At 45.0% G+C, this 24,420-nt stretch overlaps 1 protein-coding gene across 2 annotated transcripts in view; it reads left to right on the top strand.

Moving 5' to 3' along the window:
* LOC149451113 (sulfotransferase 2B1-like) overlaps positions 1-24,420 on the top strand; it is a 135,269-nt gene that overhangs the window by 24,797 nt on the left and 86,052 nt on the right. Inside the window, exon 1 of one of the 2 annotated variants that reach the window (XM_089690954.1) lies at positions 23,614-23,747. The exons of the other annotated variant lie outside the window; for it this stretch is intronic. The gene's annotated coding sequence lies outside the window, so the exon portion shown is untranslated. Of the gene's footprint in view, positions 1-23,613; positions 23,748-24,420 lie in introns of those variants that run through there. 2 annotated transcript variants of the gene reach the window in all.

Here is a 24,420-nt window from a genome sequence, read left to right as displayed (position 1 = left end):
GCTGTGGAGATGGAGGCAGGGAGTCCCTCGCATTCCTTGGCACAAATGGCCCATAGCATGCTCGGTTGCTTGCGTAGCGACAGCCGAATAATAACCATCAGACAGAGGGATGACTTTTGGCTGTCCACCTTGTTGGACCCTCGCTACCGTTCAAAAATGGTGGCCTTTTTCACACCTGCTGAGAGGGAGGCCAAAATAAAGTACTATAAAAACCACCTATATAGTCAGCTGGTCTCTGCCTTTCTGCGCCAACGTCCATCCTCAGACACTGTGGGCCCTGTGCGCTCGCGTTCCGCTGCCAAGGCAGCAGGGGAGGGGTGGGGTGGTAGGAGCAGTGGCAGCTCCACCAGCAGCGGCTGCCTCAGTCTGCAGTCGATGATGAGTAGCTTTCTTCACCAGCGCAGTGAGGAAACTACTAACCAGCCGCAGCAGCAGCAGCATCAGGTGGACCTGGAGCAGGACCTCAAACAACAGGCTTGGGCCTACTTGGACAGCACCCTGCCAACCGAGGTAGACAATCCCCTTGACTACTGGGCAACGAAACTTGACCTTTGGCCCCAACTAGCTGAATTTGCCCTTGAAAGGCTGTCATGCCCGGCCAGTAGCGTGGCATCGGAGCGCGTGTTTAGTGCGGCAGGAGGTATTGTAACTCCGCGGAGGACACGACTGTCCACCCAAAGTGTGGAGAGACTCACGTTTGTGAAAATGAATCAGGCGTGGATTAGTCTGGATTTCAAACCACCAGTTACTGACACAACTGACTAAATCCGCGATGAATCATGCCCCAAACATGTGCCACTTTCAGGTCTCCTCACACTGCTGGTGTGTTCCATTTTTTGTCATAGGGTGCTGGCAGATTACGGGCCTCCCATTGCTGCTGCCAGGCCCGTAATCTGCCATGGGCCCCTGTACCGCCTCCTCATGCTGCTTCCAGGTCCAGAGTCTCTCATGGGTCCCTGTACGGCCTCCCATTGCTGCTGTCTCCATCGCCACACTCTGCCATGTGCCACTTTCAGGTCTCCTCACACTGCTGGTGTGTTCCATTTTTTGTCATAGGGTGCTGGCAGATTACGGGCCTCCCATTGCTGCTGCCAGGCCCGTAATCTGCCATGGGCCCCCGTACCGCCTCCTCGTGCTGCTGCCAGGTCCAGAGTCTCTCATGGGTCCCTGTACGGCCTCCCATTGCTGCTGTCTCCATCGCCACACTCTGCCATGTGCCACTTTCAGGTCTCCTCACACTGCTTGTGTGTTCCATTTTTTGTCATAGGGTGCTGGCAGATTACGGGCCTCCCATTGCTGCTGCCAGGCCCGTAATCTGCCATGGGCCCCTGTACCGCCTCCTCATGCTGCTGCCAGGTCCAGAGTCTCTCATGGGTCCCTGTACGGCCTCCCATTGCTGCTGTCTCCATCACCACACTCTGCCATGTTGCCATGTGCCACTTTCAGGTCTCCTCACACTGCTGGTGTGTTCCATTTTGTCATAGGGTACTGGCAGATTACGGGCCTCCCATTGCTGCTGCCAGGCCCGTAATCTGCCATGGGCCCCTGTACCGCCTCCTAATGCTGCTGCCAGGTCCAGAGTGTGTCATGGGTCCCTGTACGGCCTCCCATTGCTGCTGTCTCCATCGCCACACTCTGCCATGTGCCACTTTCAGGTCTCCTCACACTGCTGGTGGGTTCTATTTTTGTCATAGGGTGCTGTATGGCCTCCCATTGCTGCTGCCTCCACCACCGCACTGTGGCTCCACACTCTGGTTTTGGCCCCGTGACTGCCCAAATGAGTGAAGTGTGCGGTGATTCTAACATCGACGGCACTCATCTGCATGTCATACTGACTGACAGTATTATTTCTCTTCCCCAGCAGACTCCAAGGGCATTTAAATTAAAGGTACAGTGTTCTGCACTAATATAAAGGCTCTCTGAAGCCTAGAAACACCCTTTTATAAGTTAAAATCGCAGCGAATATATTCGCATCGAATCGAATTTATTCCTCGAATTCGCCGAATCAGCCGAATCAAATTTTTGAATACTTCGCTCATCTCTAATCACAATCATTTGGATCGGGCTACATGGTGAAAGCAGCAATATAGTTGCATAAATCAGTGTTTCTTTTTTCAGTCAAGGCACCCTTTAAAATTATGGACAGTCCCAAAGCACCTTTAAAATTATGGACAGTCTTGAGGCACCCCATTCTAAAATGTGAAAAACTATTTTAATAGTTTTATATAATGCAGCAACATCCACACACATAGGACACCTGACATTAGAGGTGATTTATTCTTCCAAAGAAAATACACTTTCGCACACTGGTACTGACTAGTATTCCAGTGTTTCTCTTCTCCCTCAGTTTTTCCCCATCACTGACTGAGCTAATGTGACCCCAGCACTGCTGGAGAGGGGCAGAGGAGGGTCAAACTAGGATGCTGTACAGGCAGTTGACATCCTCCTTATCAATTTATAATGTCAATGTTTGTCAGGACGCCAGCGGCTAGAAGGTCATAATGTTGCACAATGAAAACCTGTGGCTTTGTGTAACTGAAAGGCATGCTTGTTCCACCCACTGCAAAGAATCAAAGAAAAGAAAGAAAGGCTCACCAGCCTAGTGAATTATGCTCATAGGTTTAATGGTAGTTTGAAGAGCTAAACACATACTCACAAACACAAGTGATATATGGCACGTGAAACCAACATTCGTGGCACAATTGATGTAAAGTGTACAATCCACACACGCACGTTCCTGCGTTAAAGATGGCTGTGTGTATAAATGGGTGCTGCAGCAACCGTCAGCTGGAACTGAATAGATTCAACAAGGGAGAATGACACCAGCACACCAAGGTTCACCAATATGGGTCCAGATGTTTTAATAAAAGATCACATAGTTACAGCAAGGCAACACTTTGGAGTCTCGCAGGACCCCTTCATCAAGCAATTGATGTATAGACCCAAATGGACCCAACACCGGCAGAAGCGCCGTCCAGGATCCAAGACAGCTTACTCATTTTGAGGGTACCCCTCTTTATCAGAGCTAACCAGGTCAGCTCTCCATACTACCAATAAACCCACTGGGATAATGCACTAGGCTGGTGTGCCTTTCTTTCTTTTCTTTGATTCTTTGCAGTACTGCTGGACTTCCGCAGTCATAGGAGGGCAGCAAGGCCTCAATATCCCTGGATATGTGTTCATAGGGGATCCTGTCGAGTTACCCTGGTCCATCACACCCACACTTAGGAGGAATTGTTTTATTTTGTTATTGTTCCACCCACTGCCTTGTAAACAAGTTTTGGCCAATTTTTAGAAATTTTGGGAAGGCACTCCTGAAGAAGCCTCAAGGCACCCCAGGGTGCCTGGGCACCCTGATTGAGAAAGGCTGGCATAGATTACCGATAGACACATTAATTGGCTTCAGTTTTAGGTGGATGTGAAAATCAGCAGCATAGATGCATAGATTACCTGTGAAAGGACAGAGAAGAGATGTTCAAATGAGGCATTGTGGAGTTGCCCACTTAATCAAAGAAACCCACTTTATTGAAAGAAACTCAGCCTATGCCACCCCAGCTATGTGCTCCTGAGCCATTTTTATTCTGTAACATAACATTTTTTACTAGAAGACTTTACAACGTTACGCATTTTGGTATCCATGCAGCCCACATCCTTTAATTTTAATAGTTTTTTATTTTTAAGTTCTGAGATTTGAATCTAAATGTTGATTTTTTTAACCACTTGCCTACCAGGCACTTATACCCCCTTCCTTACCAAGCCAATTTTCAGCTTTCAGCGCTGCCGCACTTTGATTGACAATTGCGCGGTCATGCAACATTGTACCCATATGAAATTTTGATCATTTTTTTCTCACAAATAGAGCTTTCTTTTGGTGGTATTTAATCGCCACTGGGCGCTTTACTTTTTGCGCTATAAATTTAAAAAGTGCAAAAAATTTGAAAAAAAAAAAAAGTTTATTTGTTTCTTTTATAAAATTTTTCAAACAGGTATTTTTTCTCCTTCACTGGCACTGATAGGCAGTACTAATTAGGGGTCACGGATAGGCGGCACTGATATGCAGCACTGATAGGCGGCACTGATAGGTGACACTGATGATGGGTACTGATAGACGGCACTGACTGGCATCACTTCTGGGCACTGACTGGCGGCACTGACTGGCACAACCCCTGGGCACTGACTGGTGGCACTGACTGGCAGCACTGCTGGGCTGCACTGGTGGGTGGCACTGGTGGGCAGCACTGGTGGGTGGGCACAGGTGGGTGGCACTGGTGGGCACAGGTGGGTGGCACTAGTGGGCACAGGTGGGTGGCACTGCTGGGCACATGTAGGTGGCACTTCTGGGCACAGGTAGGTGGCACTGCAGAGTGGCACAGGTGGGTGCACTGCTGGGCACAGGTGGGGGCACTGCTGGGCACAGGTGGGGGCACTGCTGGGAACGGGTGGGCGGGGCTAGTGGGCGCACTGCTGGGCGGAACTTGCGGGTGTCACTGCTGGGCACCGATCATCAGGGCACTGATCATCAGTGCCCTGATGATCGGTGCCGAACCCCGCTCTGACAACTGCCGGTTCTCGGCAGTACTTTCCTCACGATCTGACAGCGTGAGGAAAGTGCAGCCGAGAACCGGCACTTGCCTTTCCCTGTGATCAGCGTGTCATTGGACACCGCTGATCACGTGGTAAAAGGCCGGTGGGATCGGCCTTTCACCACATCACGTGATCAGCTGTGTCCGTAGGACACAGCGATCATGGAGATCGCCGGGTGCGCGCCCCCTGGGGCGCGCAGGAGAGCGCGTTCTGGGAGGACGTCATATGACGTCCACTCAGAACTGGCCGGCCGCGGTGAAGCCGTCATTCGGCTATGCGCGGTCGGCAAGAGGTTAAATTTAGAATTGTTTTGCCTGTATATTTAAAATGTTTATCAGATATGAATACAGATGTTTTCAGTGAATCTATCACTTTGCCCAGAGTGAATGTGCAGAGGAAATATTACCTTATTTAGGAGAGGTTTTAAATTGTTGCAGTGTTTCTAGAGGAGGGAGTGAAAAGAAATCTCCAGAGCTAGCTTAAGACCAAGCAAGGTCATATGCATGCTTTCAGTTTATGCACAAATCCTTTTTACTGCCTGGACAGGGCTGATGTTTTCAGATCTCATCAAGCATTAAGGATTGAACCATATAACAGGCTTGTACAAAAGATACAAAAGGAAACACCACTCACTGCAAATCAAAATATGTATTGATGAACAAAACTGCACTTACATGCAGACAGATCACTTTAGCTTTAAATCACAAATGCAAACGCTGGGGAGAAAATGAGCCTGCCACTGGTAAAATGGCCTTCACTCTGTTCATCTACATAATGCCTCTGATAGCACTGTGGTGATAAAATATGTTGGGTGGTGCAAATGGAGGTTGCTTGTGAGAAGAGGCTCTGCCGTGGAGATGATCAGTGTGAACGCTCTATAACAGTGGCAGGCTCATTGTCTCCCCAGCATTTGTGATTTAACCCTTTCACTGCCAGGCCTATATGGTGTATGGACCTACAGCACTGCTTCCAGCTGGCTAGGCCCACATGCCATACGGACATGACTTTTCTCCTTCTTCTATAAGCTCATGGTCACTTCAGCGACTCTGACATTTCTCCCCACTGCAAACCCCAATTTACATACCTTGCCATCTCTAAAATTCCCCCCTCCCTACCTCCACCCCCCTTCCCTGTAGCACTGATCACCCCAGCACCGATCCCCCCCAGCACCAATCCCGTCGGCAGTGATCAATAACGGCATCCCTGCTGTCAGCTTCCCTCCGTGCCCTTCCTCTGGCTTTAGGTGCTGGGGAGCAACAGAGTTATAAAATGTTTAAGAAATCACCCCCACTGCTGTTCCGCCTCCCCAATCCCGCTGTCCACCCCCCTCACCCCATCCATGGCTCTCCCTCTGTGAACTGCTGCTAGCCGGCTTACCCTCCCCTCCTCCCACGGGTTGCAGCTGTTGCTGGAGCACAGGGAGGGGGGGAAGCTGTCAGGATGGAATGGAAGGGGGAGCTGGTAAACATGTGTTTACCAGTCCCCTCCTTTCCTTGAATGGACATAGCCAGAGATCACTATTGACTGCTCCTGTGTCCATTGCTAACTGAACATAGTAAACTGTGTTTACTATGTACATATCAGTTTATGAATGAACATGGGTTTCTATTCAGACTCCTATTCATTCATGTACTGTGCAGCTGAGACTTCAGAGAAAATGGTTGTCTTCAATCCCTTTCTCTGTCTTAAAAAAAACAGATATCAGACATCTATTTAGACTTCTCGTATATCACCAAAGCCCCCCCCTCTCTCAACTCCTACCCCCCCAACTCACCCCCCTCAAAAAAGTACAAAATGATCCAAATAAAACTGTAAAAAAAAAACTGTAAGGCTTTGTTCACATAGGGCATACTACAGTCTATACTTCTGAGTGTCTCGGTTTACCTGAATCGGTGTTATGTGCATCCCTGTACAAGCAGTCCCATTGATGTCAATTTGAATGTAGCAACTGCACAAACATACCCTCTGCTCCTAAATTGTCATCTGCGTGGGTCTGGGTTCATGTCCCTGAGCTCACACAGATTTTGAGTAAATTGTTTTTATTTACAGTTTTGCTCACCTTCAGTATTTACTATTTCATAAAAAGGTACTATTTAAAATGTACAGATATTTGTTATTTATTAACTCAATACAGTTTTATCTTTTATATTTATCAGGAAATTTTAAAGATTTGCCATATATGTATCCATTGATAATAATTTTATTATTTTAGTATTGTTAATGAATATACCGAATTAATAAACATTTGTGCAACTATTGTGGGGCCTAAAAAAATCAGTAGCACATTTCTTTATTCTATAGGTCATGTGCTTTCAGAAAATGTATGGTTTGGAGGGGGGGGGGGGGTGGGCGGTCTTTAACAAACTCTGAAAGCTGTAAGGGAAAAATAAAAAAAACAATGGAGAAGCTGTGAAAATGGTTTGGCCATCTGAGTTTAAAAGTGGAGTGCAGGCCTGGCAGTGAAAGGGTTCAAGTGAAAGTCTTCACATACATGTATGTATTTCTATAAATTAATAAATATTTTGATTTATGGAGAGCACTATGGTGTTCCTTTTGTACCTCTCTAAGCCAGTTATGTGGATAGATGTCTGATGAGATCTGGAAAGATCCGTGGAGTGATGACCCTGTCCAGATTCTAAAAAGGATATGCACATAAGACCTTTTATTTAGGCCCCATGTACATGGGACACTTCTGAACGATGGAAACTGACTGCTGGAAAACATAGGTTAAAAAAAAGTCTGTTTAGCCATGCTTGCATAGCACGTTTATGTGCGTTTATGCGCATTTGCGTTTAGAAGCGTTTTTTAAAGATAAGCACAGGAGAACCTCCCAAATGCCCAGAATGCACTGAAAAGTGGTAAATTATTAACTATTTCAGACTGTTTCAGAGAAATACAGAAAGAAGAAGCAGGGAGAGCAGTATGTGTTGAGATTAGCTTAGGTGTGAGTTGCTCATTAACATTTCTTTTGTAGCCAAGGGTTGGGAAGGTGTCTGGTGGAGGGAGTCATTAACGTCACCTGGCAGGGGGTCTTCATGAGGAATTTGAGGTGTGAATATTCATTAACACATCTTTTGTTTCCAAGGGAGGGAAAGGTGTCTGGTGGAGTGAGTCATTAAGGCAACCTGGCAGGGGGTCTACATGAGGAATTTGAGGTGTGAATGTTCATTAACATATCTTTTGTTTCCAAGGGTGGGAAAGGTCTGAAGTGTGCATTTTTCATTACAATGTGTGACAAGCTTGGTAGGAACATCCTGTGTTTAGTGTTTTGTCCATTTGAGTACCTTGAAAATGCTTTGCTAGCATTTTTCATGATGAAAAAAGGCTCTGGACAGCATTGGGAACTGTAAGTGTTAAAAAAAAATTCAAACGCTTGTAAACCCATAAGAGTTGGTGGAGGTGTTGCACCTGAACACAAAACAGGAGTTTTTCACTTGCGGAAGTTCTTTATTATTTCTGGGAGTTTTTAATGGATATATATTCATGGACACTTTTGTTTTTTAACATAGTTCAACACACATATACTTTTGCATGTCTTCACATATCTATGGTACATGTGGTATTTATTATTACAATAAGATGGTGAATATGTATGCTAAATAGCACTTGTGATTTGTGGCACAATTCAGAGCAGAGACGATTATACAGTATTAGTGCAGCATACTTTATTTATGTATTAGTAGATGTTAATTAATTTTATTGTGTGTGTGTGGTGTGTGTGGTCTCTTTACAATATTGGTTGTAGATCTTCTACAATGCTATTTTATCATTCTCTGATGGAATGTAAAGAATGTCACCGTATGTATCCCTTTCTTATACCCTATTAGACTGTAAGATGATTCACATTCTGTATCCTCTTTTACATCCTAAGCCGGGCATTCATGGATAAAAATTCAACAGGTTCACCAGGGACTAGCCAAATTTTGATCTGTCTGTGGCCTTCCCTGTTTGACAGCAGTCCATTGTTTGGCTAAGGTCTGTCAAAAAGGCACGCTGGAAAATCAGTCAGTCTTAGCATTTTGTTGATCAGTGACTACAGCAGTGGGAGATGCTATCAGAATACAGTGTCCCTGCGGGGGGGGGGGGGGGGGGATTCCTCCATTCACCTTGCAGCCACCACTGGTTAAATGAAAAAAAAAAAACCTATGCCTAGCTTAATAGATTGTAAGCTCATTTACCTCTCCAATCTCTCTCCACATCAGGTAGTCTCTTCAGTCCACTTCAGTCCAAACAGCAATGACAGCTCTGTTCCTGGCTTGCGTCGCTGCTGTCCCGCAGACCCACACATGAGGCTGCTTTGCTCGGCTCCCTTGCACCATGTCATTACATGACACACTCGTGCCGCCCAAACATACTGTAGCAGGCACTTGGATGGTTTCGGCCGTCTCTGGCATGTACAAATACAGTTCCAAGCCCAGTGTCACAGACATATATTTAACTGATAAAAATGTGTTGAATCCTTCTGCGCTTAATGGTATAATAACAGAAATCTCGTAATGAGCCACCAGCACTTAAACTGATACCACCAGTTAGATAGATCAATAAGCAAAAAAATAGTGCAGCGCTACACAAATAACATATGGTGCAATATACATACTTAAATAGCCACACAGAGATACATAGTAGTAACTATGAGAGGTACTGATATCAATAAATGTGCCCCCCTCACTTCCACTCAATACTAGTGTGCAAGGTGGACAAATAAATCAAACAGTGTGAATAGAGTTCTTCAAACAGCAAGTGATGGTGTCTGCAACGCAGTAAACTTCATGCAAGGTTCATAAATCAAACTCAGGTGATGGTGAGTGACAATCCTCCTCTAGCTGAATTGCCCCCTCACCTTAATATAGCGACCCAAAGGGCCTTCACGCCTTCAAGATCATAAGTGGGATCTTAACCACACATGCTGGCAGACAACCTCCTCCAAAGCTTGCATCTGCTGGGGATATTATTCTGGGTGCCTTGGTTCCTGACCACCTCTGGATATGCCACTCATCAGGATGATAGGAAAAAAAAACATGCCTCACTGACAGGTGTACCAAGATGGCGGTTGTACTGGACGTACGTCACCGCTCACCGGAAGCTGAGTTCTCATGTATCGACGCGTTGCGTCACTGCACTCGTGACTTCCTCAGGATCCTGAGGAAGCCCCGAGTGCAGTGATGCAACGCGAGGAAGTCATGAGTGCAGTTCACCCATGCAGTACACCCATGCATGTGAGGAAGAACACCTGTTAGCTTAAACATCACGGAAGGAAGCATGGGAGTGCTCACCTAATATAAGTGCTAAACTTTTTGTAATGAAAGCACTGATTATCTGGCATACTACACTATCAGAGTCTTTTTTTTCTATCATCCTGATGAGTGGCATATCCAGAGGTGGTCAGGAACCAAGGCACCCAGAGTAATATCCCCAGTAGATGCAAGCTTTGGAGGAGGTTGTCTGCCAGCATGTGTGGTTAAGATCCCACTTATGATCTTGAAGGCGTGAAGGCCCTTTGGGTCGCTGTATTAAGGTGAGGGGGCAATTCAGCTAGAGGAGGATTGTCACTCACTATCACCTGAGTTTGATGTATGCACCTTGCATGAAGTTTACTGCCTTGCAGACACCATCACTTGCTGTTTGAAGAACTCTATTCACACTGTTTGATTTATTTGTCCACCTTGCACACTAGTATTGAGTGGAAGTGAGGGGGGCACATTTATTGATATCAGTACCTCTCATAGTTACTACTATGTATCTCTGTGTGGCTATTTAAGTATGAATATTGCACCATATGTTATTTGTGTAGCGCTGCACTATTTTTTTGCTTACTGATATATTTAACTGGCAGCCTTTTCTTGTCACTGGCATTTACTGGCAGGAGAAAAGTGCCCATTTTTTACAGGCTGCCAGTAAAAATACTGACGGTTGGCAACGTTAACTGCAAGGCAGGTGGCAGTAATCACTTCTGCTAAACCCAGAAGACCCAGCTGACAACATAAGCAAGTTTTTCTACGTTTGTGAGCCAGGTCACCCACCAGACCCTAGATATCTGCTTAGATAACCTTGTGAGTGATCCAGGTCTGGAAATGTACCAGCAAAAGAAAAGATACTGACAGGGTTTCCCAACCTTTATGGCACTATCCGAAACAAAAAAAAATCTATATTTATAGCAAATGTCAGTATTTTATGATGCTTAAAATATGATATATTTTTGTCCAGACATATTTCAGAACTGTCTGTTCTATCTCTAAAACTTATTTAGCGGGGCCATTGCTGTTTCCCTTTTAAAGAACTGTTTCCCTTTTAAGACTGCATGTTGTCAGAAAGTAGTTGATTGGCTCAGTTCTCAGCAGTACTGGAGTATTTGTGGGAGTTGCAGTTTCATTACAGAGGCAGTATCACGTACCTGGTGGTGGAGGCCAATGGAAAGAGGGCTTCCCTTGTGGCTGAAAGTGGGACAGCGGGAGTCAGGCCCAAAGTTGCACAGGTCACCTGTAGGAGTGCTGGTTGGTGGTCCACTCAGAAGCACAGCCGGTGTACGGAGACAGGTCTGCAGACTGGTGGCGCCTGTGTGGGTATGCGAGCCCTTCCTGGATTAGAGATTTACTGGATAACCGGTTCAAGCTAAGGTCAAGTACCAGGTGGGAATCAGAGCAGACATGGTCAGATGGAATAGCCGAGGTCATACACGGAGGAGCGAGAGAGAGAGTATCCTTTAGCCAAGCCGAGGTCAGATCAGGGGTTCAGTAGAGCAGACAGGTCTAAGTGCAAGCCGGGTCGGTATCAGGAAGTCACAGGAAACAGGAAACAGAAACAGGAACAAGGCATGGGGAGATAGAGATCATCCAGCAACCAGAGGAAGTGATGAGCACCAGTCTGGCACCAAACTGAGGCTGATGTGTCCTTCTGTGGCCATGTAGAGTATTGGCAGAAACGCCAGATCTTCCAGAACTCCTGCCGTGGACAGGACCCTGACAGGCAGACAATGCAACTTTATACTGCACAGAACTACAAGACCAGGATGCTTTGTAAGGGGGAAGGGGGTGGTTGAGCGACGTGGGCCTTTGCAGAGGACATGTGGGAGCTAGTCTGCAGCCCCTACTGTTGAAGTATACTGACACTGTTTCCAGAACAGCAGAAGTTGCTAAGGAGAGTGGTTATCTACAGCAGCTGAAGTCAGTAGCAGCTGTGATCATTGGTACCAGTCATCCGCGACGGCAGTTACTGGCAGCAACAACATCTCCCACCGCAAAGAGAAGTCAGAGTGTTGGAAATCGCAGAGGAGGCGTGTGACCATCCCAGGTGAGGCAGCTCAGAGATTGTGCAGCACCGACAATTGACAACAAAAAAAAAAACTAGCAGAGAGACAGAGCCCCATTCATCATCCCTTCAAGGAGTTAACCCCTGGAGACTGTTTTTTGTGGATGTGGTGAGCAACTGCTAACCAGTGACATGTCAGCCCTTAAAAGCACTCCACCGATTCACTAACACAGGCCTGTGCAACACATAGACTCACACAGTGTTACAATCCCACAGTATACAAGTGAATTTGGGACTGAGCCTAAAAAGATGTCAGTTTAGCTGGGGTCATATTGCTGCTATAGTTGCAGGGGGTTAATACCAATCTATAGCTATACCGGTATATAAGTATATACATGAATATTGTGTTTATTGATGTTATTATGCCAATTCTAGAAGGTTTGTGTATTTAGTGCATTTAACTGCTATCTTCCAAGTTAATTTGCAGTCTATATGCAGAGTTTTACCTGTCTTTTTAAACCTGTTATAAAACTTCCCACAAGGTGTACAAGGTGTGGCAGGCTGGGGCTTAGACTCCGCACCCTGGAGAACCCCAAGTTGAGGATTAATAGAGCTCACTACCACAGGTGCTGACATTAGGAGGAAAATGAAGGGAAGAGATTCTGGATTGGTTGGTGGTTGAATCGATGATGACAGACCCCTTGGCTCTCCTGTTTCTAGTTGGTAGAGCCAAGGGCAGATTCCTCAATTTTTTTCTGAGCCGAGTCAGCTCATAGAGAGCCCAGCAAAATGTATCTAGAGGAGCTGCAAATGGTGCAATTGACAAAGGCAGAGTCAGGCACGTATGTGTACTCGACATCAAGTGCCCCACAGTTGGCAGATCATAGGGATCTGCAGACATGGTGCCACAGACTGATACGGAGGAGCCACAGGGGAACAAAATAGAAAAAAAGGGCAACCGCGGGATTTTCACGGCACTACACATAATTACAATTAAAATAATGAAGTTTATTTTATATCAAAAAGGTTTTTTTTAAAAACACACAAATTGTCTTTACTTATACAAGGGACATTTTCCAATTTTACAATGAGTTGTTTCTTGCTATAACAATTTTCAGCTATACACAATCTCTACATATAAAATTATCTGTTTCAAAAGCTGAACGTTTCTTAGAAAATCTCCACTTCATCAGGAGCGGAATAGATGAATGATTTCTAAATGTAAAAATACAAGATTACAAAATATATAGAGTTTCAGCAGATTGGTTATGCATGCATGTGACCAAGCACAGTTACCTAAATATGGAACACCACCAGAAAAATCTGAGGCATATCCCATTTGAGGAGGTAAGTTGAGAGACAAATCCCACAGCGACTTCAATGCCCAGGACAAAACAGTGCATGAAGAGGGCCAGTGATGGTATTAAATTGGCAAAGGCATCTAAAATGTATTAGAACGGCCCATATGTGTAGAGATAAATATATAAATAGATAATGATTGCAAATTCTACATATCTATTTTTGCACATATAAGAAGTTCTAATATTGAACAACTAGTTAATGTAAGGAATACATTTGTTAAATAAGTAACACCACTCCTCTTATGAGAGTTGTTTAATTTTGGAGTGGGCAAAAGCTAGTTATATTGTATATTGTTATAGTGCTATTTTAAGTTATGCTAACAAATAAAGCAAGGATACTTCAATACACCTGACAGAAGTATGTCAGAATGATATATATGACATCCCCCAAGTCAATCTCCAGCGATCCTTGTAGGCTGTCATATATATCATTCTGAGATACTTCTAGCAGGAGGCAGTTTGTTCATCAACAAGGCTGGAGAGCAGTACAATAATAAGTGTCTGCAGCCAACGTTGAAGAATTGTAGAGGTTTCTTGCAAGTTTGGGCCTGTATTTCTGCATATGGAGTTGGAGATTTTGTCAATATCAATGATGTCCTCAATGCTGAGAAATACATGGGTTGGACAAAAATACGGAAACACTACATGTTTTGCAGGTGTGAAACTGACAGCATATTTCTAGATGAAAGCCAAAGTGATGTAACATTCTTTTGGTTCCTCTGTGTGATGAGACACCTAGCTAACATGTGTGAAGCCTCACTTTATATTACGGAATCATGTCAGAGCTTACTGAGTTTCAAAGAGGGCAAATTGTTGGTGCCTGCTTAGTTGGTGCCTCTGTGAATGAAGTTGCCAATTTATTTACATTGTTGTGAGGTACAATATTATGATTATAATGGCATATACAGTTTCTAGGAAAATTTTATCTGATAAGCATGAGTATGGTCGACATGGTCAACTGACTGAAAGAGACAAAAGGACATTGTGCAGGATTATGACCTAGAATAAGGAGACAACTGCTGCAAAAGTGACTGCAGAGCTCACTCTTAACCTTGGTACACACTAGTACACACTACTAGTGTTTTTTCATTCAACCCAGTGGGCTGAATGAAAAAAACTGACAGCTCTGGTGGAGCCACTGTACTAACTATTTGATGTTAGTACAGCGATCTCCCCTGCTGTGCTATTGTGTTCTGCCAGAGGGGAGTACTCCCTCTGCCAGAACACTATGGTCAGCCCTCTCAGCCATTTGACTGAGAGTACTTATCGGGAGCTGATTGGTAGACCTTTTTTGGTCATGCTTCAATAGAATCAGGACAAATTTCAGCTGACTTCCACTGAACCGACCGATTGTCGCCTGGCTGCTATTGAACTGACTGATGCCACCGAACATTTGTCCTGTGTGCACTAGGCTTTAGTCTTCCAAAGCCCATGTCTACAAAAACTGTGCGGAGGGAACTCCACAAGCAAAGGGCTAGCTGCAATTGCCAAACCAGTAGTGACTGATATTAATGTTCAGGAGAGGAAAGAGTGGTGTAACACCCATAAATTATGGACTATTGATCAATTTAAGACTGTAATATGGTCTGATGAATTGAGCTTCACACTGTTCCCAACCACCGAAAGTGTTTACATGTGGCAAACACCATCTCAAGCTTATGACCAGGACTGTCTTGTGCCTACAGTAAAACATGGTGGCGGTGCAGTCATGGTTTGGGCAGCCTTATCTTTCTATTCTGCAGGCCCCATCATCACCTTGAAAGGTAAAGTCACTTCCAGCGACTATGTAAACATTTTGGCCAACCATGTACACCCCATGGTGCAAACATTGTTTCCCAAAGACATTTATCAAGACAATAATGCTCAGATTCACACAGCTGGAGCATGCAGATGAGGTCTCACACCTTCCCTGGGTGCTGCAGTTGTCGGACCTCAATATGAATTTTGGAGAACAAGGTTTGGGTTTGTTTTTTTTTTGTATTAACAATTTTTATTGGTTTTCAAATAAGTAAATTATAAACAGAACAGAGAGAAACATCGATGGCATAACTATATATAATCATGTCCAATAGAATCATACAAAGTCATACAAAATCAGTGCAGAAACAATCAGGATCTTAGATTCGAGCCGGCAAAGAGGAAATGAAGGAATCCCACGGGAGCCAAATCAACTCAAATACAGCAGACAAACAATTATGTAAAGCAGTCAAATACTCCATCCGTCTTACTTCAGCAATAAGTTTGTACAAAGTCAGCAGTGTGGGGGGAGTAGAAGATAACCAACCCATAGGAATACTTCTCCTGGCCGCGGTCAACACGTGAGCAGCAAGTTTTCTGGCTGGATTAGATAGACCCGGGAATGGCAAGCCCAGCAAAAAATGCAGAGGGTCAAAAGGGAGCGAGGCATGCAGCATTGATTGCAACAAGGAACGGACATCCTCCCAAAAAGGAACAATAGATTTACAAGTCCAAAAAATATGATAGAGAGAACCTGAATCCTTACCACAGCGCCAGCAGACAGGAGAAGCACTCGGGTTGAAAGCATGAAGAACCTCAGGTGTTTTGTACCATAACATCATAATCTTATAAATGTTTTCCTTAAAAACCACACAAACAGAAGATTTAGATGCATTTACCCAAATATTCTTCCACGTCAGTAAATCAATATCACGTTGTACAAACTGAGACCACCTACGCATGTAAAGGTGAGTTTCATTAGATAAAGGGGATGCAGCCATAAGAATTTTATAAGTATTGGAGATAATACCCCTTTGGTGGGGGCTCTGCATACATAAACGTTCGAAGGGTGTAGGCTTCCCCAGGATCAATGAAGATGATAGAGTAGAGAAAAAATGGCGTATTTGGAGATATATATATAGGTGATGAGGAGGTAAAGAAGCTTTTTTCTGGAGATCCGGGAATGAATGTAATTTACGAGTCACCGGATGTACCAAGTGACGCAATTGAAAAAGGTTAGATACCACCCAAAGAGACATCCGAGATATGGCCATATTGTCTGGCAGGTTAGGGTTGTAGAGAATATTTGTCAAAGGGGAGCATTCAGAGGCTAGAGTAAATTGAGTCTTACATTTCTGCCATACCGTCAATGAAAATTGCATGGGACCAAGGAATAGATGGCGGAAGGAAGAGATATCCACTGCCGCGGTGGACCAAAGAAGGGAACATGGATGAACTGGGGACAGTTGTAAAGATTCAATCTCAGTCCATGTGTTGGGAGGGTGTTGCGTGGACCATGACAGAAGAAAACTAAGGTGAGTTGCATAATAATACCTGATTATATCCGGCGCTCCCAGACCTCCCCTAGAACGCGGAGAAAGCAGAACAGAACGTGCAATCCTGTGCCGCATATTGTGCCAGATAAAGTGTAGGAAAGATTTCTGAAGCGAGTGAAGCTTTGACATAGGAACGGGAACGGGGAGAGTTGCAAACAAGTACAAGAGTTTGGGTAACACGGTCATTTTTAGAACGTTAATGCGACCGAGAAAAGAGATGGGCAAGGCATCCCAACGTTTCAGAGAGCGAGAGATTGCTATAAACAAAGGGGGGAAATTGGCCTCGTATATGGATTGGTAAGAGAGAGAAATATTAGTACCTAAATATTTTAAAGAGTGTGTGCACCACCGGTAGGGAAAGGCTTCCTGAAGCGAGGACAAAACGATAGGAGGGATATGTATTGGGAGTGCCTCAGTTTTGGACGTATTGACTTTGTAACCTGAAATAGCCCCAAATTGTTTCAAGGACTTATGCAAAATCGGTAAAGAAGTATGGGGACTCGTAAGCGTGAGAAGAATGTCATCTGCAAATAACGATAATTTGTACTCATGGGAATGTGACTGTATCCCGCGAATATCCGGGTTTGACCTAATAGCGATGGCTAGAGGTTCCAGACAAAGAATAAACAGTAAAGGAGAGAGTGGGCAGCGCTGACGCGTTCCGTTTGACATCTGAAAGGGAGGCGAGAGAAAAGAAGCTAATCTGACCTGTGAAAGGGGGAATGAATAGAGGGCCTTCAAAGCTGCTACAAATGGACCTTTGAAACCAAATCTCTCCAAGACCATGAACATATAAGGCCAGCTTAAACGGTCGAAAGCTTTTTGAGCGTCCAAGCTTAATAACACTGTAGGGGTAGAGGACCTGTTAACCAGATCAACCAGATCAATAGTTCTCCTAGTGTTATCTGCGGCATGTCTGGCAGGTACAAAGCCCACTTGATCCCTATGTATGATCTTGGAGATGATTCCGGACAATCGGTTGGCTAAAATTTTGGTAAAAATCTTATAATCGGAATTGAGTAGGGCAATGGGGCGGTAGTTGTCCACGATAGAATGGTCCTTATCGGGTTTAGGGATGACCGAGATATATGCACGGGAGAATTCAGTCTGAGGTATAATTCCCTTAAAAAGATTGTGATATAGAGAGAGGAGATGCGGTGCCAGAATACCAATAAATGTTTTATAGTAGGAGTAGGGCAATCCGTCCGGTCCCGGAGCTTTACGAGAAGGGAGAAGTTTGATTGTGTCCAGTAATCCCTCTAGGGTAATGTCAGCATTAAGGGTGGCAGTGTCCGAAGGTGAAATACTCGGGAGTGACAATGTATCAAAAAAATTATCAAATAATGACTGTGTGAGGGGTGGGTGCAGGTCCGGGGTTAAACAGTTATACAATTTCCCATAAAATGAGCCAAAAATAGTTGCCATAGCCCGAGGATCGTAAGTGGGGCTTCCATCTGGCTGTATTAGTAAGTCAGGCATCGTGGAAGGGGACTGAGCTTTGAGACGATTGACTAACATACGATGGGGCTTATTGGAAAATTCATAGAATTTCTGCTTGACCCAAAGGAGGGATTGAGCAGTCCTACTGGAGTCAAGAGCTTTAACCTGATCCCGTAGAGAAATTACCCTCTGGAGCCCAGGAATAGATGGCTTAGCCAATAACTGACCTTCCGCCCAAGATAGCTGTTGTATGAGGGAAGCCCTAGCACTCGCCGAGGACTTTTTTAAACGAGAACCCATAGAAATACAGAGCCCTCGAAAAACCACCTTGTGAGCCTCCCATAGAGTTGAGGAGGAGTTTACGGAACCAACATTATGGGTGAAATAAGTATCAAGTCCCTGCGATAATTCATCTCTAAGATGGTCTGTGGAAAGAAAGGTCTCATTAAGGCGCCAATGACAAGGTTTGGATATAAGAGGGGGGAAAAAAAGGTTTAAAGTCAAAGAGGCATAGTCGGACCAAGTAATGGGGTTAATATCAGAAGATACCAGAAGTGGAAGCAATGGAGCAGAAACGAAAAAATGGTCTAGGCGAGAATAACTACGGTGAGGGGTAGAGTAAAAAGTGAACTGTTTATGGAGAGGATGTTTAATCCGCCATGCGTCAAAGAGACGATGCTCCCTAATTAATCTACGAAAGGATTTTGAAGAGGAGCATTGCCGCTTCGAGGGAGAGGACTCAAAAAGAACCTTCCTGTCTTTATGGGGGGAAAGAATCAGATTAAAATCTCCCCCAACTATCACCTGCGAAGTGGAAAAGGAATCCAGTTCGGCGAGTGTTTGGGATAGAAATTGCAATTGGCCTGTGTTAGGGGCGTATAAATTCAGCAGAACTATGGGAGTCTCACCAAACATACACTCCAGAAGAATGAAACGACCCTGTCGGTCAACTTTGGAGGAAACAACCCGAAGGGAGCAATGTGACCCAATCAAAATTGCCGCTCCGGCCTTCCCAGAAGGATCAAAAGCCGAGTAGGCACGGGGAAAAAATCTCGAGGCAAAACGAAAGGAGCCTGTAGATTTGAAATGGGTCTCTTGGACAAAAATGATATCTGCTCCTGAGGATCGAAATTCCTTCAAAGCCATCCATCTTTTTTGAATAGAGTTGAGGCCCTTAACATTGTATGACAGAAACCTCAAAGCCATTATAGAATAACAGTGGCTGGGCTACATGTATTAGCATGACAAATGGAAAAATTACCATCGATGTAGTAAAAAGAAAAAAAACAGAAAACAGAAAACATAACACAACAGAAAAAAATACACAATGAAGAGCAGGTATCCGCAAGGATATAAACTTGGGAACGTCAACTAAGCCCAAATCGTCTAGGCCATTGGCTAGACAGTATCGAGGGCAGCACGACATCCGACACTTCCGGGAGGACGTCAAACCCGGCCAGAGAAAACAAGAACAAAATAAAATGCACCCAGCAAGGCTATGGCCGAACAAAACACCCGATTCGGCACAAAAGGTTACCCCTGAAAATCATCAGGCAGGAGGGTCGCTTGATCGGGGAGGGCGTGGACGTTGCGGTGTGCGTCTCCTCCGACCTCCGCGGACTGGTGTCCATATCTTGGAAGGGGTGACAGAAGGACGGGATGGAGTAGGCGGCGGCGAGGACATATCAGCAGGTAGAGGTGGAAGTCCCAACTGCTTAAGGAAAGAATCCGCCTCTTGAAGATCACGGAGGACAACATGAGTGTTGTCCCTAACAACCACCAGCTTAAAGGGGAACCCCCAACGATACAGGACACGATGATGTTGAAGATGTGTGGTGATCGGCTTAAAAGCCCGTCGCTTAGCAAGAGTAATCGGAGAAAGATCACAGAAGAGTTGGAGTTTATCACCTTTAAACTCCAAAGAAGATTTGTGGCGGGCTGCTGATAGTAAGGCTTCTTTACTTTGAAAGTAGTGGAAGCGGACTATAACGTCACGTGGACTGGTTCCCTCAATCGGTTTAGGGCCCAGAGAGCGATGGGCCCTATCCATCCGCCAATCTGCCTCTGGGACCATGGGGGCAGTAGCGATGAAGAAGGACAGTAGATGGCAGTGCAATTGAGCATCAGCAACAGATTCGGACAAACCACGTATACGGATATTTTGGCGCCGTTCCCTGTTTTCCAGGTCCTCTTGCTGGAGCTGCATTTGGGACATGGAATGTTTCAGATAGGCATTATCTTCCTCCAAAACGTGAACGTATTGCACCAAATCATCAAACTTACTTTCCAGCTTATCCGTGCGGTCCCCAATCTGGGCTATTTCCCCTCTGAGCTCATTAGCCAATTTTCCCACTTCAGCGGCTATAGAGGCGGTAATGTTTCGTAAAAAAATTTGCAGCTTGTCGTCTAACGCGGAGATTGTGAGCAGAGGAGACGACTTTGTCTGGTGAAGATTCAGACCAGGGGCTGGGAGACCCCCTGGAGTAGGGTTGTCCATAGCCTCTCCTGCTGTCAATTGGGGGTCATGATCCCCCATGTGTGGAAGGATCGGAGCAGAGGTTTGCAGCTGTGCTGGGATTATATAGGGTGCAGTACCCTCCGCGGCCGCTAGAGGTCCGGGATCTTTCCTCGGACCTCTATCCTCACTAGAGGCCGGGGATTGCGGCCTATATAGGAAGCGCCGCAGAGGCGAGGGCCGCGGGTCCTGAGGCTGCGGGGAGGGGGGCTTCCAGCGCCCTATCTTCCCCATAGAAGCCTCTCCCTGGTGCTGGGCAGGGTGCTTAGTGAAACGTGACTCACCCGAGGCAGAAGATCAGCTGTAGTGCGGAGCGGGTGAGTCACTCCTGGCCGGGGATGAGCGGAGCTCAGCAGAACACGTCTGCCATCATCCCTGGCCGCGCATGCCGGTTTGGGTTTGTTTTTCTACCTCCGGCATCTCTGAGAGAACTGTAATGATTTTTGCATGAAGAGTGGTATCAGATTCCATTATCCACCATCCAAGACTTATATTAGTCAATTCCCAGGAGAATTCAGGTCATCTTGGATGCCAAAGGTGGTCCAACACCATATTAGGTAACGATTTCATACTTTTACCTGGTCTTTCCATAATTTTGTCATACCATCAGGGAGGCATGTGATTGGCCCCAGATGTATTCTGCAGCAAGACAACAACCCCAAACATACAGCCTATGTAATTAAGAACTATCCTTAGTGTAAAGCAGAAAATGGAGTCCTGGAAGTGATGGTTTGGCCCCCACAGAGCCCTGATCTCAATATCAAGTCTGTCCGGGATTACACAAAGAGACATAAAGATCTGAGGCAGCATAGATCCACAGAAGATCTGTGGTTAGTTGTCCAAGATGTTTGGAACAACCTACTGACGAGTTCCTTCGAAAACTGTGGTGTGCAAGTGTACCTAGAAGAATTAATGCTGTTCCATTTAATAAAAACAATTTCTACATAAATTTAGGAAAAATGCATTCTGCTACACATCTTTGGTCCTAATAAGTGTATATTGATTGATTTGAGTGAAAGGTATAGCGTCTACAAATAATGGTATATATACCGTATTTTCCGGCGTATAAGGCGACTGGGTGTAGAAGGCGACCCCCTAATTTTCCAGTTAAAGCATGGGTTTTGGGCTATACTCATTGTAGAAGACTACCCCCCTTCTGAGGCAACACCATTTAACCCCTAGCCTACAGGGCACTTATACCCACTTCCCCCAGGCCAATTTTCAGCTTTCAGCGCTGTCACACTTTGAATGACAATTGCGCGGTCATGCAACACTGTACCCATATGAAATAGGTGACACTGATGGGCACTGATGAGGAGGCACTGGTAGGTGGCACTGATGGGCATTGACAGGCATCACTGATAGGCGGCACTGATAGGCGGCAATGATAGGCGGCACTGATGCGCACTGATAGGTGGCACAGACTGGCACTGATGCGCACTGATATGTGGCACTGACTGGCACTGATATGTGGCACTGATAGGCGGCACTGATGCGCACTGATAGGTGGCACTGATTGGCAGCACTGATGGGCATTGACAGGCATCACTGATGGGCACTGAAAGGCAGCACTGATACATGGCACTGATAGGCGGCACTGACTGGCACTAATAGGTGGCACTGACCGACACTGATGGGTGACACTGAAAGGCAGCTCAGATGGGCACTGATATGTGGCATTGATGTGCACTGGTAGGCACTGATATGTGGCATTGATGTGGCACTGATGGACACTGACAGCTGGCACTGCTGGAGCTACACTGATCATCAGGGCACACTGATCATCAGTGCCCTGATGATCAGTGTACATGTCCCCTCCGCGGAAAGCCGATTACCAGCTCTCCTCTCCTCTCCTCTCGAGCTGTCAACATGACAGCTCGAGAGGAGAGAAATGCCGATATCTGACATTTCCCTGATTACATGTGATGAGCTGTGATTGGACACAGCTGATCACATGACCGAGCCGACATCTTCGGCTCTTTCCGTGATCGGTGGTAGCTGTGTCCGAGGGACACAGCGCATCGCCGCGCATGCGCGGAGAATGGGAGGACGTCATATGAGCCAATCACAGCAAGTGATGTATTCTATTAATGAATACTGAGGCTGCTCGGATTGGCTGTGTCAGAGAGGCGGGCTGATGATGTCAAAACTTCAGCCAATCCGTGCAGGCTCTGTATTCATTAATAGAATACATCGCTCGCCGTGATTGGCTCAGAGCGGTACACTGTATGTAGCTGAAGCTACCATACAGTATTACCGCACATCCAGCGTTCTATACCCGGCGTATAAGACGACCCCCAATTGTTGGGGTATGTTTTTAAGTAAAAAAAGTTGTCTTATACGCCGGAAAATACGGTATATATATATATATATATATACTATAATTTATAATTTGCATGACACAAGTGTATAATCCAAACACACACGTTCCTGCGTTAAAAATGGCTGTGTGTATAAGTGGGTGCTGCAGTGACCGTCGGCTGGAACCGAACAAAATCAGCAAGAAAAAAATGTCACCAGCACACCGAAGATCACCAACATGGGTCCAAAGGTTTTAATAAACCATCACATAGTTACAGCAAGGCAACGTTTGGAGTCTCACAGGACCCCTTCATCAGGCATGTGATGTCACATGCCTGATGAAGGGGTCCTGCGAGACTCCGGAACGTTTCCTTGCTGTAACTACTGTATGTGATGGTTTATTAAAACCTTGGACCCATGTTGGTGATCCTTGGTGTGCTGGTGACATTTTTTCCTTAGTGTTGCATGACCACGCAATAGCCAGTTAAGGTAGCGCAGTGCCAACTAGCAAAAAATGACCTGGTCACGAAGAGTGTAAAATCTTCCGGAGTTGAAGTGGATATCTACATGGGGCAGTATGCTAGTGGTCAATTGATACAAATAAACTATTAACACTACAGTTTCTGAAATCATTCTTAATGAACAGCAATTTTTTACACCTGCATAGAACTTTTGCACATTATATATATATTATAATGAGAGTGTGTATATATATATATATATATATATATATATTGGGAGAGTTTTTCGTATCCATTCTTTTTTCAATTGCTTTCTATTATGTTATATAGTTCACTTTAAAGGTTCCTACACCCTAAAATGGGCCCCTTCCCTGGAATGTCTGTCTCAAGATTGTGTTACACAACATGAATAGACTCATCAATAGTTACTAGTCGTCTAAACATTTTCTAACAAAAAACTGAACTGACATCATCCCATTCTGCTCTAATTCAGCAGTGGATCTGTTCAACAGGAAATCTGTTTAGTGGCAAGGCGACTGGATCCTGGGTAGGTTTTCCTTGTTTTCCAACATGAGCTTAGTATTATACACAAGAAAGAGAGAAAGAGAATACAGGAGAGAAGAGAGGGAGAAGAGACGAGAGAGGAGAGAGAAAGAGGAGAGAGAGGAGAGAGGAGGAGAGAGAGAAGAGAGGAGAGAGAGCAGAGAGAGAGAGAGAGAGAGAGAAGAGGGGAGAGGAGGAGAGAAGAGAGGAGAGAGAGAGAGAAGAGAGGAGATGAGAGAGAGCGAGAGAAGAGAGGAGAGAGAAAAAGAGAGGGAAAAAGATAACTATCCTTACCATAAAAATTCTCTGACTGGTTAACTTTACAGTTCACTGATTAGTAAATTTATATGTATTGATATATATTTGTCAATTTTGGGAAATGCTTATTAGTTTAAGTCCGTCTAATTCTTTGTTAAAGTATATAATGACTCCTGCCTTCCGTTACATAGAGAGGTGGTTTATACCTGCATTGCCTGTAACCCATTGCTATATCAAGAAAAATGAATAATATTATAATTCGGAACAACTGCCGCAATGTTGATTTATCCATAACATTTAATAAATCCAAAAGGGTGAACAATATAGAGTATATCGCAGCGGTGTACAGATTATTTTATATTTTTAAATGTGATTAATAGCTTAACAAGCGATGTCTATAGCTGGCATCTGCAGCATCA

Source organism: Staurois parvus, unplaced genomic scaffold (genome assembly GCF_062004578.1).
Source record: "Staurois parvus isolate SC_StPar_1 unplaced genomic scaffold, SC_StPar_1.0 ptg000548l, whole genome shotgun sequence".
Taxonomy (NCBI): Eukaryota; Metazoa; Chordata; class Amphibia; order Anura; family Ranidae; genus Staurois; species Staurois parvus.
This window is presented reverse-complemented; position numbering and strand designations above follow the sequence as displayed.